The sequence below is a fragment of the Sapajus apella genome, unplaced genomic scaffold, assembly GCF_009761245.1.
Source record: "Sapajus apella isolate SASKATOON/1434 unplaced genomic scaffold, GSC_monkey_1.0 scaffold74, whole genome shotgun sequence".
NCBI lineage: Eukaryota > Metazoa > Chordata > Mammalia > Primates > Cebidae > Sapajus > Sapajus apella.
In genome coordinates this window covers 1,440,517-1,455,382 of record NW_022437014.1, presented here as the reverse complement: position 1 = coordinate 1,455,382, position 14,866 = coordinate 1,440,517, and the positions used below count along the sequence as shown (strand labels likewise).

At 42.8% G+C, this 14,866-nt stretch overlaps 1 protein-coding gene across 2 annotated transcripts in view; it reads right to left on the bottom strand.

The window, feature by feature from the left end:
• MAP2K1 (mitogen-activated protein kinase kinase 1) overlaps window positions 1–14,866 on the bottom strand; it is a 102,170-nt gene that overhangs the window by 71,334 nt on the left and 15,970 nt on the right. The window lies entirely within an intron of this gene.

Sequence of the window (14,866 nt, the reverse complement as noted above, 5' to 3'; positions counted from 1 at the left end):
AAAAAAAAAAAAAAAAAAAAAAAGAATGAAAAATGCAATTGAAGAGATGAGCTTCCTAAATGTCAGGCATGATATTGCTATTAACTCATTTCATTTTCACAATATTAAAAAAAAAAAAAAAAAAATAGGTCTGCTGTTCCCACTTTGCAGATATAGAAATAGAGGCCCGGAGCTGTTAAGTAACATACCCAGGGCTAGGGTTGGAACTCCAAATTTTGGTCTTTTCTCTACATCATGCTGAAGAATTCCTGTCCTTTAATCAAAATCTCCCACCAGCAGGCCAGGAGTGGTAGCTAACGCCTGTAATCCTAGCACTTTGGAAGGCCAAAGTGAGGGGATCACTTGAGGTCAGGAGTTCAAGACCAGCCTGGCCAACATGGTGTCTATACTAAAAATACAAAAATTATCCGGGTGTGGTGGCAGGCGCCTATAATCCTAGCTATTCAGGAGGCTGAGGCAGGAGAATCACTTGAACCCAGGCGGCAGAGGTTGCAATGAGCCAAGATTGTGCCACTGCACTCCAGCCTCGGCAGCAGAACAAGATTCCATCTCAAAAAAAAAAAAAAAATATCCAGTTCATCCCCAACACCAGGAATTCCCCCAGAAGTGTGATTTATTCCTTAAGATAAACAGTTGGGTCCTTCTAAAATATAAAGGTTCCAGGAAGGACAATAAATTACATCTACCCAAAGAGGGACTCCTTTCACAGAAACATTCAAGGCTGATACTTTTTTGTTTTTTCGTGAGACAGAGTCTCGCTCTGTCACCCAGGCTGGAATGCAGTGGCGCAATCTCGGTTCAATGCAACTTCCGCCTCCTAGGCTCAAGCAATTCGCATGCCTCAGCCTCCCAAGTAGCTGGGATTACAGATGTGCTTCACCACTTCTGGCTAATTTTCTAATTTTTTAGTAGATACTAGGTTTTGCCACGTTGGCCAGGCTGGTCTCTAACTCCTCCCAAAGTGCTGGGTTTACAGGTGTGAGCCACCATGCCCGGCCCAAAGCTGATACATTTTGACTGGGGAAGAAAGGGAAGAGTAAGGACACTGCCCAGGCAGCAGTAAGCAGTAAAAATTCTCGTGGCCATAAAAGAGCTGGGACACCACTGTGGGTGGGAAGGGTGGAGAGGAGGGGACAGGAAATGTTGAAAAGAAGAAAGCACCAAGAGCAACCCAGACAGAAAATCCAGTAAATATGTGGTCAGCATCAGATAAACAGAGATAGCTCTGGGTCTGGCAGTAGCTACTTAACAGTGGGTCTGGCTGTTATTGAAAGGACAGGCTGGCTGACTGTGGCCTTAGAAAGATGACGTATTGGACATTACCCATTCCCTGTTCTTTACAAGCTAATATAGAAAAATATCTTTTATCCTTCCAGTCATAATGAGAACAAAATAGTTTAAACAAATTTAAAAGAAGAGAAAGACCTTTTTAGAAATTCCTTGTATAATAATGGCCCATGCTAGTCTATTAATCAGGGGTACAGTCTGCTCTTCAGTGAGGGAGAAGGTACAGGATCCAATGTGACCCAACCAGTTAAACTTCGTAACTCAGAAATGAGGCAGGAAAATAGGGTCTGGAGGTAGGGAACATAAGGCCAATTCACAGTTCAGCTATAACAGGAAATATCCTCTCCATAGGTCACAGCCCTTAAATGACTTTATAACTTTACTTCATCTTCTCCATTTACATAGGGCATACCCAAAGTAACAAATGGAATCTTCTAGGGGATATTTAAATTCCCCAAAATTCTGCAACAGGGCCTTTTGAGCTCCTATGCTTAGGCCCGCTCCCACACTGTGGAGTGTACTTTCATTTTCAATAAATCCCTTCATCTCTTCCTTGCTTTGTGAATTTTGTCCAATTCTTTGTTCAAGATGCCAAGAACCTGGACAGTCTCCACCTTTAACAGAACCATGAAGACGGTTGAGTCCCAAAGGCAAAAGGTCAATAGTCAGTGCCCAGAAGCACATCTAAGGGCAGTCAGATGAAACACAGCACTCAAAATGTGTCGCCGATTCTAGTCCACAGGAGAAATCGTCAATTCTCCAGACTTGCTTCCCGCTTACATACAACAGCTGTTTGTTACAGGTGGACCCTTCTTCCTGCCCAAATACATACAGGAAGGTCAGCAAATCTCATCCTGAGCACATATCACCTCTGGGAAAAACCCAACCCCCAGAACACTCTCCAGCAACCTTCAGGGAATCCTAATTTCAGGATCAGGACTGCAAGTCAATACAGGTGCTCACTTAAGCATTTGTTTTTTGGTTTTTTTTTTTTGAGACAGGGTCTCACTTTGTTGTCCAGTGCAGCCTCGATCTGCTGGGCTCAGGTAATCCTCCCTCTCACCTCAGCTTCTCAAGTAGGTGGACTACAGGCACACACCATTATGCCCAGCTAATTTTTGTAATTTTCTGTAGAGACAGAGTTTCATCATGTTGCCCAGGTTGGTCTCAAACTACTAGGGCTCAGGTGATCCACCCAGCTAAGCCTCCCAAAGTGCTGGGATTACAGGCATAAGCCACTGCACCTGGCCAGCATTCAACAGCTTAAACTAGGGGTAGAAAACTACTAGTAACAGCAATTGGCCTAGTAAAGTCAAAACCTACCTAGAAGAAGTAATATCATGGAAGGAAACTTAATTAAAACCAAAGCTGATAGTGCTTGCTTCTGCCTTCTGAAAAAAGATGCGGGGTGGGGAAATACGTTTTTGTGCTAACAATACCTGTTCACAGTGGGATCTGGTCCTACTAGAGGACCAGAAAGCTTGCCCAGTTTAGAAAGGCCTGTTCCTGAGCCGTGGTGTGGACAGAAGCAGGCCTGAACAGCATGCAGAGGTGGACCTGGAGAACTGAATTATGTTGCAAAATAAAATGAGAAAAGCTTGTTTCGGGGGTCATTAAGAGCAGCAAGAACAGAAGGAAAGGATATACTGTGGCAAGGTGGCAAAGGTCGTTTAAGACCAAAGACACCAAATACCATTAGATTTTAAGTTGTCTGTATTACAGTAATATAACACACCCTCCCCACCTCAGACCTGCCAAGTCCAATCTGCTGTGCACACAAATAGCTCTGTGTATATTTTGTTCTTACTGTTGTTTAGTGGAAACCAAGAAAAAGGGGCAAATTTCCAAGCTGGTTCAAGAACAGAGCAAAAAGAAGAGAAAAAACAGAGAAAGGGAAATGTGAGTCCCACAGCAGAACTGACCATGAGAATGTAAACCTCGGGGAGTGCTCCAGTCTAGAAAAGGGCATGGGATAGGGAACTTGAGTGGAACTCTATTCATTTATGCCTACAGCTGTGAAAATACAATGCAGATTTACTATGGAGCGTCTACTCCTTGACAAGAGTTATATATGCTAGAGACTAGGCTATGAAGACAAGACACCTGCCCTCACAAGGCAGTCTCAGAGGGGTGTGTGTACGTGTGTGTGTGTGTGTTTAGGTGTGCGTGGGGGGGGTGTGGTTGTGTGGGTGTGTGTGTATCACAATGTAAGCCAAATATAGGAAAGGATACTAACAAGCATAGCAGCAACTTCCAGGGTAGGGTAGGTCAAAATGCTAAAAGCAAGGTAGGCACTGGGGGCTACGGGAACATACAGAACACTGCCTAATTCCACCTAAGATAAGGGAGGGAAAGCGAAGGTCAGAAAATGTAATGCCCAAGTTTAATCCTGGAGAATATCAGTGTTCAGAGCAGATAGGAAGAGAAAAGCAATCCAGGCTTAGGGATCGCCACGTGCAGAACGGCACTCAACGTTACAAGCCATTCCAAGTGGCCAAAGAGTGGATGCATCCAGGTGAGTGCCAAGATGCGGCTGCCAGTAAACTGGGCTCCACTTAGCATAGCATATGCTAAGGAATTAGATTTAGAAGGTAAGTGCGAAGCTGGGGTGACTTCTGTAATATTATCAGGCCTAAAAAAATTAATGTGTGCTCATTACAAGAAAAAAATCCAATCAGTCTAGAAATGTGTAGTCTAAGGCTGGGCACAGTGGTTCATGCCTGTAATCCCAGCACTTTGGGAGACCGAGGCCGGTGGATCACGAGGTCAAGAGATCGAGACCATCCTGGCCAACATGGTAAAACCCTGTCTCTACTAAAAACACAAAAATTAGCCGGTAATGGTGGCTCATGCCTGTAGTCCCAGCTACTTGGGAGGCTGAGGCAGAAGAATCGCATGAACCCAGGAGGCAGAGGTTGCAGTGAGCTGAGATCATGCCATTGCACTCCAGCCTGGGCAACAGAGCTAGACTCTGTCTCAAAAAAAAAAGAATTGTGTAGTCTAAAGTAAAACTCTATGTTCCACCTTCCCTCAAATAACTACTGTTAACACTGTAGAATATATACGCTTCTAGGTTTCTTCTAAATACATTTCCAGTGAATATATATAATATGTTTTGTTTAACGAAAATGGAATTATAATATACACATTGTTCTGCAACAGCAAATTCTGAAGAAAGTAACAAGATCAGTTTTATATTTTGGAACCAAGAGTCTGGCAACTTAGAAACAGGAGAGCCAAGGCAGGGAAGTCAGCTTGAAGGCAACAGGAAAACAAGACAAGATGAGAGCTTGACCACCACAGCAGCCAGGCAATAAAGAGCTGGGACAGAAACTGAAGGTAGAGTTAGCAAGACTGGGTGATGATCTGGATATGGGGGGAGAGAGGGAGGAGTTGAGGGCGATTCCAGGTATCTGGCTGGGCATCCAGGGGGATCTATTTACCACATCACAAAGATGAGGACTAGACAAGCTTTGGGAGTCAGGAGGATGTTGTATCATAAAGAATCTGGCTGGCTTTTGTCCCTGGTTTCTGGGAGGTAACCTCTAAGTCTTTGGAGTATTACGAGTGTCTTTGTTATTCATGGTGCGCCCTGATAAGTTTATGCTAATAGGTGACTCCATGTGGGTCTACGGTTTGCTTAAAGCAGGGATCTGGGCCTGTCTTGGGGTTTTGGGTCTCCTCTTTGGTTCTTACTTATTTTCTTCTTTTTTTAACCTTATTTATGATGAAGGAACTTTTTTTAAATTCTTTACACTTACCCTTTTGATATCCTCTACATTCATGGCTCTTGTCATCATCTTAGACTTGGGAACCTGCCTCAGGATGGGGGCTGGCCACACCAGAAGGACCAATCAAGTGATGACAAGGTTGGGGCTCTCAGCCATGTAATACAGCCTAAGGTGCAGTGAGTAAAGGGCTAGAGATTGAGTTCAATCACATGGCCAATGATTCAAGCAATTATGCCTATGTAACGGGACCCCAATAAATAAAGCTCAGGTGAGCTTCCCTGTTTAACAATACTCTGTGCATACTGTTACACATCAACGTACTAAGAGAATGACTGTGCCCTAATTCCAAGAGGTGAGGACACCAGAAGCTTTACATCTGGGACACTCCCAGGCCTCACCCTATATGCCTCTTTTATTGGCTGCTCCTGATTTGTACCCTTTTTGCTACAATAAAATTGTAATCAGAAGTACAGTGCAGTGGTGCAATATCAGCTCACTGCAATCTCCACCTCCCAGGTTCAAGCAATTCTCCTGCCTCAGCCTCCTGAGTAGCTAGGATTACAGGCATGCACCACCAGGCCCAGCTAAATTTTTTATTTTTTAGTAGAGACGGGGTTTCACCATGATTGCCAGGCTGCTCTCAAACCCCTGACCTCATGATCTGCCCACGGTGCTCCAGCGTAGGGGACAGAGTGAGACTCTCAGAGGGGGGAAAAAAAAAGGAATATTTGTTTTAATATTTAAATACCTAAAACGCATGTAAGATATCAGTGTGAACAGGATGCAATATTTGAGCCAAATTACCCACAATGTGCTCAGGCAGAGTAAACATCTGGGTGAGTATAAAACTATCATTTGAAACCTTCAAAGAAATGGAGTCAAGAGCTACACAAACACAGGAGATACTGGCTTCCTTGAGTAGAAGAGCTGTGCAGAAAATGAAGTCTAAAAATTGCTGAGTTCAACCTTTCAGGTCCTTGTAAGCCTCCTGAAGACTTCAATTTTAGGTGCTTAACTCTTTCATTACCTGGTCAAAGAAGCTTTTCACAGTATGGCAAAGTCCAGCCCATTATGTCTACTAGCCCATAGAAAAGGCAGAGGTGTTTCCACATATCAAACTGTAGTTCTGGAACTGATTCCTACACACAACACTGATTTACATTATTATCTGTGCAATAAGTTTAAAAAGGATAGTTGCTTTTACAGCAACACCAAAGCTCACCAAATTCAGTGCACCTATTTCATTTCATATATACGTTACTGGATTTTTGAGGGCTATTTTTATTTGTAAAATTGTAGCCTCCATTAATAATTTGTCTTCAATGTATAAACTATATTTTTTTTTTTTACAATGCTTTTTTTTTTTTTGAGACGGAGTTTCGTTCTTGTTACCCAGGCTGGAGTGCAATGGCTCGATCTCGGCTCACCGCAACCTCCGCCTCCTGGGTTCAGGCAATTCTCCTGCCTCAGCCTCCTGAGTAGCTGGGATTACAGGCACGCGCCACCATGCCCAGCTAATTTTTTGTATTTTTTTTTTTAGTAGAGACGGGGTTTCACCATGTTGACCAGGATGGTCTCGATCTCTTGACCTCGTGATCCACCCGCCTCGGCCTCCCAAAGTGCTGGGATTACAGGCTTGAGCCACCGCGCCCAGCCTAAACTATATTCTAAACAAAAAGGAACCAAAATTGTGGAAACTTCAACTTGAAGTCAGGTCTGGAGCCCTCTATTAACTCTGCTGGTAACTGGTTATCTGACCATGGGCATGATCTTTCTCCTGCCTAAATGGAAGCACACGCTTGTCCTGTATCACAAGGGACTGTTATGAGCAATTGGACAGAGAATGGATGGGAATGTGTTTTAAAATGGATAAACAGGTAAACACATTAAAGAGGTACTTTTCTAAAATATGTATTTATCTTTTCTTATTACTTAATCTTGGTTAGAAAAGAATGTGATTTTGGATGATACCACATTCCCTGTGAATCTTGAAAGTGGGCCAGGCATGGTGGCTCACGCCTGTAATCCAAGCACTTTGGAGGCCAAGGCGGGCGGATCACCTGAGGTCGGGAGTTCAAGACCAGCCTGATCAACATGGTGAAACCACCTCTTTAAAAAAAAAAGAAAAAAGAAAGAAACTGCACTAAAGAATACACCAATGATCAAAATTAGAAAACAAAATCTATTGAAACAACATTCTAGTGGATCTTAAACTTGAGTTATTTAGACAACAACAAAACCAGTATTACTGGCGTTCTTAGGACTTTGGTCACTTTGGGTCAAAAATCTGCAGGGTCTGTCTGGCATTTAAAAAAGAAGCAGATAAAAAGATTTGTCTACCAAGCTCTTCCTCTTCACTTCTCCCCACCTACTTCCTTTTCTTCCAAAGGAGACAGGCTATCATTTACCCACTGGTTTGCCACATCCTGCCTCAGAAGCTACTTCCTGGGAGCTGCCTGGGCTATTCTGAGAGGAGCTTTAACTCTTTCAGACCCTCAGACCATTAGTATATTCATGACATCCATACCCACCATAGTCATTTACAACACAGTAACTAAACTCTAGTAGACCAGATAATACTCCCAACTTCCTTCATGCCAGGCCCCGTATTAAGCACAGTACCCACAGCCCAGGCAGAAGTCACATCTCTTGGTCACATCTGGGGGCTCCAACCAGTCCAGCATTGCTTAATCAATCAAAAACAAAACAAAACAAAAGACTCAGGATAATTATCCGCGGGTGCAGTGGCTCACGCCTCTAATCCTAGCACTTTGGGAGGCCGAGGTGGGTGGATCACCTGAGGTCAGGAGTTCAAGACCAGCCTGGCCATCATAGTGAAACCCCATCTTTTAAAAAAAAAAAAAATTATCAAGAAACTCAATGTACATAACATCACATTTGTATTGATAAAAACTCAACTGAGCAAAGCTTCTGTCCCACAGAAGCTCTGTAAGCTAACACTGGTCTTCATTCATTTCACATTTACTGATCAACTAGTACCTGGCAGGCCTGGGCGAGAGATGGGGCGTCAAGCCTTAACTCTTCAACTGCAGAAGCTTACCATGTAGCTGGTGAAGCAGAACAGATACGTATGAAGATTACTGCATCCCTGCCAAGTGATCTGTCTCCTGTGCAGTTCATGTATACAGTCTCACTAGACTGCGTGTCCCTCCCAAAAGTTCCCACTTAGACCTACCCAGACAAGAGAAGATCACAATCCTGTCGATGGCACGCCAGCTGCTGAGCTCCCAAGGCTCCCCAAATTTATTAGCAAGAGAATGCAGAATACTGGAACTTCTCTGACAAATGAGAAATTTTTTCAAGTTCTAGACTTGGACCTACTATTACATTTTAATAATCTGAATCAGCAGCCGGGCACAGCAGCGCATGCCTGTAGTCCCAGCTACTCGGGAGGCTGAGGTGGGAGGATCACTTGAGCCCAGGAGTTCTGGGCTGAAGTGCGCTATGCCGATCAGGTGTCCACACTAAGTTCAGCATCAATATAGTGACCTCCCAGGAGCAGGGGACCACCAGGTTGCCTAAGGAGGGGTGAGCCAGCCCAGGTCAGAAACAGAGCAGGTCAAAACTCCCGTGCTGATCAGTAGTGGGATCGCGCCTGTGAATAGCCACTGCACTTCAGCCTGGACAACACAGCGAGACCCCGTCTCTTAAAAAAAATAAAAAATTAAAATTAAAAAAAAATCTAGGCCGGGCGCGGTGGCTCAAGCCTGTAATCCCAGCACTTTGGGAGGCCGAGGCGGGTGGATCACGAGGTCAAGAGATCGAGACCATCCTGGTCAACATGGTGAAACCCCGTCTCTACTAAAAATACAAAACATTAGCTGGGCATGGTGGCGCATGCCTGTAATCCCAGCTACTCAGGAGGCTGAGCCAGGAGAATTGCCTGAACCCAGGAGGCGGAGGTTGCGGTGAGCCGAGATCGCGCCATTGCACTCTAGCCTGGGTAACAAGAGTGAAACTCCGTCTCAAAAAATAAAAATAAAATAAAAAATAAAATAAAATATAATCTTCTTACTATCCACTTGGAGCTTGAAAGTATGCTGAGCAGTAACCCATGAAACCATGTGGGGCTCATACACAAACCCTGAAAGGTAGGAAGCCATTACTCTCAGTTTGCAGAGAAAAAACCCAAGGCACAGAGTCAGTCATGCAGTGAGACTTAGCAGGTTCACCAGGAAAAGAACTTAGATCTCACACTTTTATTCTCCACAAGGCACGGTTATTCCAAAGCACTATAGCCTAAAAATTCTGAAGCCTGAAGACTTTTAGACCCTCTGGAAGAGTGGTTAGTCTCTGGATTCAAATGAAACACTTGAGTGGGTAGAAACATTCAAAAGCAGACAGGGAAATTGGGCTTTTCACTGCACTGCTGGCCCCCAAAACCAGCACCACTCTGAGAGGAACAGGCATCTTCCTCCGACCATCCTGCATTCAGGCCTGTTGACTCCAAGACTCTCAGAAGCCTATTTCTGATTTTCTGGAAGTTAGACTCTATATTACAAAATACATGGAGTCCTCTAGATGCTCTGCTCCCCAACCCTGTGATGTTGGGCAGTTAGAAAAGCCAAGTATCGGCCAGGCGCGATGGTTCACGCCTATAATCCCAACACTTTGGGAGGCCAAGGCAGGTGGACCACCTGAGGTCGAGAATTCAAGACCAGCCTGACCAACATGGAAAAGCCTTGTCTCTAAAAAAAAAAAAACTAAAATAAAAAATATGTGAGCAATGGATATTGAAAAGGAAACGAAAAACAGAAAAAATAAATAAAATTAAAATTTAAAAATCCAGGTGTCAGAGCTCCTAGGGACCCCTTCTAGCTGTTGCCACCATCTTTCAAGTCCTTTCCACTCCTGCCCTTGCACTCTCAGGGAAAACAGGCACTTTCCTGGATACCTTGCCACCATTTCAATTTCTCTCCATTTTTTTAATCTCTCTGAGCATACTCACGCACATGACTTGAACATTTCTTTAAGAAGAAACCAAAACCTCAATTTCTCTGTTTTTGATAGACAACTTTTCTAAACCATGAGGCTGTTAGTTATACTGAAATCAAACATTACATTTAGGCTTCCTAAAAATATCAATCACCCCGGCACAATGCCTCCTTTTGCTCCCACTTGCCCATCCTCCAAACACACATACACTTCAGACTGTCATTTAGACACTGGAGCATATAATTTAAATGCCTTTTAATAGCTTCTACTAAAAGGACATTTGCACATGACTCCTCACTTTACTTCAGAGCTATGATCCACACGGAGGCTTTTACTGAATTTCAAGGCTAAATAGGAAGCTACATGGATGGCAAATACCAGCAATATAATTTAGACAGGAATTAAAACTGCATTCCACTTGTCCATAACATCAACATATTTTTCCATTTCAACAAAAGCCCTTTTAGTTCACCTTGCAACCCAGTGCCTGGTATGTACGTGTTATACACTAAATATCAGTGCAATGACTGTTAATACATCTTAACATACAAGTTAGAAATCTTCTTGTAATTTTGGTCACAATCTAAATCTATTTGACCCTAACACAAATGCCATTTGAATCAATAGCAAATAACAGGCAGCTGCTTGCATTCAAAGTATACAACCCTCTGTCATCTGAACTGTTCTGAAGTTGGTCTTCTTTGGAAGACAAATGGTTAGCAGCTGCAAGTTCAATTACAAAGCACTTGGTAGGAAGCAAGAGAAAGAACCAGAGGGAATCCAAGTGCTATTTCATACATTAAGAATGGAATTCCTTTCCAACAAACATCTTTCATTTCCTTAGGGGAAACTAATCCGGACATGCCCTTTGAACTTGGGAAAATGAAAGATTCTTTAGGAGAAAGAATCTAGGTTAAAGTCCAGGCAAAACTCGGTGAGTAGGAGAGTCACTTCATTTCTCACATTTCCATTAATTTTTTTTTAAGGGAAGAATGCGGGCCATGGGAAAATCTAACAGCCAGCCAGTCCAAAAAACCGGATTAATTAGAAGTTTGATGCTGAATATGTTACTTCTCCTCTTTGTCCCTCATTTTCTCCTTTACAACACAAAAGGGGAAAAAAAATCAAATAAAGGGGCAAAACTGAATGACCTCTAGACCAGCACTAATAGAACTTTCTGCAATTATGAAAAAAATTCTAACTGGTGCTGTCCAGTATAGTAGTCACTAGGCACACATGGTCACGGGGCCCTTGAAATGTGGGTAGTGCAACTTAGGAACTGATTCTTCAACTTTAATTTTAATTAATTTAAATTTAGCAGTTTTGGGAAGTGCAGCTCCAGAAAGACCTCTGGCATTTTACACAGCCTTGAGAGGGTCGTGCGGAAAAAGCATGCACAGTAGAGTAGGACAGACCGTGGTCTAAATTTAGCCCCTCCACTTACTAGTTGCACAACCTTATTAAATTCCTTAACTTCCTTCAGCTTCATTTTCCTTATTTGTAAAATAGAATAGTATGACCTTTCTTGCAGAATTGCAGTGCAAATTCAAGATAATGAATGCAGAGAGACCAGGTAGGCCTTCATAAATGGTATCTACTTTTCCAGTTATGATATCCTCTAGGGATAAGAGTTCCATGTCTTCTGACTTCATCCAGCCCTCTTTCCAGCATTAGGATCCATTCTTATTGCCCCACAGATTAACAGCAGTGGTCCTACAGATGTATCCTTGTCTATTAAGAAAGCAACTTGCTCAGGAATCGTTCCAGGTCCTCAGCTGGGGACAAGCCTCCGGTAACCCAAGTCCTCTGTGCCTCAGGAACCACTGATTTCCGCTCACCATTTCCGCTCACTGTGTCCCCTCCAGCTCTCACCCTCCTTCAGGAATTTACAAACTCTTCCCAGGGACTGATTGCATAACAAGTTGATTCTTTGTTCACTGTAACCAAAACACCTGTTGATAGTTTCTGGTACTTTCCTCACTACCTCTCCCCTTGACTTCCCCTAGTAAATATGTTATGGCTTCCTGTTTCATTGGAAATGCTTTGGAACTACTTTTTTTTAATTATTCAGTGATTTAGAACACAAGAAATAGAAATGCAGCAAGCTACATTTATGGCTAACCCAGCACTCATTTAGTTACCAAAATAAAGCACAAGAGACTATGTTTTTAGAAGTATTCCAGTAAATATTAAATATTAAGCATAATGTGTTAAGAGCTTAGCCCAATGTTCCATTGTTTTTTGTTTGTCTTTTTTCTGAGAGAGTCTCACTCACTGTGTTGCCCAGGCTGGAGTGCAGTGGCACAATCTCTGGTCACTGCAACCCGCGCCTCCCAGGTTAAAGTGATTCTCCTGCCTCAGCCCCCAGAGTAGCTGGGTCTACAGGCACGTGCCACCATGCCTGGCTATCTGCTTGTCTTTCCTTTAGTGAATGAATGGTACCTTTCTTTTGCTCCAATTACCAAGTTTTATCAGTAGACATGATAAATTTCCTATTATTAATAATTATGGGAATGTTAAACAGCTCTCTTCTTCCTGTTTTCTCATCATCCCAAAGACTCCAAGAAAGAGGAGCTGAAATACAGACTAACATTTTTTTGGTAGGATTACTATCTGGATTTGAGTAAACCATTAAACAAAACGTTTACAGTGAGCTTGGAATTCTTGCTAAAATTTCTGAGGTCTCCCCTCCCTGACATAAGGGCATTCTTGAGGACTGTTTACTAAAGGGTGGTATAAAAGCAGCAAAGGGGACAAATCATTCTGACTCTGATTCGACTCTCAAATGTGGTGAGGGTCTGATCTAATTTGTAAAACTAACCTGGATATACAAATTATTATTTAATAAAGAAGGAAACGTAATTAACCTGGATTCAGACAAACCTGTAAGAGCAACGATTGCCTAATTACTCATTTCTTCTCTCCACAACTCTCCAAATTTCTAAATTTAACCTGAATCTGGAACCCACGTGGATTATGCACTCAATTTCCACTTTGTCTGAAAAGTAAATGCATTTAAGAGCATTCGAAATTCTGAACCCTTCTGGTAACAGCTAAACTCAAAATAGGTCAATTCCAGAAAGGCATCCATTTGAAGGGGACTTTCGTCTGCGGTTATTTTGAAAACCACTGCTTTTAAAACTGACATTACGAAGCTTAAAAATAGGCCCTCCTACTAAGGATCAAGAACTAAAATACCCTTTCCTCCCTGTCCCAGCCCCAGCCCCCCAACTTTTCTTTATTCTCTTTTCCCTCAACTACCTAGGACAGTGATGATACAGAGGGGTAACTTTTTCCAGAGCTTCAGATAATTACTTGAAAGTAATTTTTTTAAGGATACCGTGTAGTTACTAAAATTCAATGTTGGGTAAAGTTGGAAAACTGTCAAACCAAGTAACTGTCCCAAATGAAAACATGTACCGTATGTAATATGTACCATAAGAAAATAAGAGTAAAACCTCAACCACCTCGTTCCACTGCAGCAGTGTGAACTCTGGCAAATTCACACCTCTCTAGGTCTGGTTTCCTCATCTCTCAAATGAAGAAGGCCCAGGTCTAGGGAATCTGTTAGGTCTCATCCAGCCCTAATAGGCTTTGCTTCTATAAAAATCTGGGCAGCTGCTTCCTTCTTTCACAGCGCCTTGCAAAGAACAGTAAAGTCCCTGGCCCAGAAGGTCCTCGGGAAACCTTGTTACACTTAATAATGTTCCCTGAGACACTAGAACTGCTACTGAGAGCAATGCAAGATTAGACAACTGTAAAATATCTAACATATTGAAGAGAAAAAGTTGTTTTGCAGATGACACTAGTAAATCTACAAATGCATATATATTCAATAAAAAAAAGTTACTAGATAGGACAAATGAATTTAACAAAGCTACAGGATATAACCAGTTCATACAAAACAAACCATAGTCAAGATGAAAAATACAAACTTAAAAATGTTCAATAACAACAGAATCAGGCTGTTATGTATTTGAAGTATTAACTCAGGACACAAGAGAATTATTGAAAAGAAACTATAATACTGTAACAGGAAAAAGAGGAACACTATCTTAAACGGAAAGATAGCTCATGAAAATTGTTGAAGTTTTCCTTAACGCTACCAAATTAAAAAATATGTATGACCAGGCCGGGCGCGGTGGCTCAAGCCTGTAATCCCAGCACTTTGGGAGGCCGAGGCGGGTGGATCACGAGGTCAAGAGATCGAGACCATCCTGGTCAACATGGTGAAACCCCGTCTCTACTAAAAATACAAAAACATTAGCTGGGCATGGTGGCACGTGCCTGTAATCCCAGCTACTGAGGAGGTTGAGGCAGGAGAACTGCCTGAACCCAGGAGGCGGAGGTTGCAGTGAGCCGAGATCGCACCATTGCACTCCAGCCTGGGTAACGAGAGAGAAACTGCGGCTAAAAAAATAAATAAATAAAAATATGTATGACCATCAAAACTACATAAGAGTGGGATAAAAAGTTTTAGAAGTAGATAAAAATATGATAAACACCCAGGTAAACTTGAAAGTACAACAGATGGATAAATGCATCACATTTAGTAAACTCTAGTAAGATACTAGAATTCACTGTGGAGAAAAATTAAGACATCCACCTTGGCCGGGCGCGGTGGCTCAAGCCTGTAATCCCAGTACTTTGGGAGGCCGAGGCGGGTGGATCACGAGGTCAAGAGATCGAGACCATCCTGGTCAACACGGTGAAACCCCGTCTCTACTAAAAATACAAAAAATTAGCTGGGCATGGTGGTGCGTGTCTGTAATCCCAGCTACTCAGGAGGCTGAGGCAGGAGAATTGCCTGAACCCGGGAGGCGGAGGTTGCGGTGAGCCGAGATTGCGCCATTGCACTCCAGCCTGGGTAACATGAGTGAAACTCTGTCTCA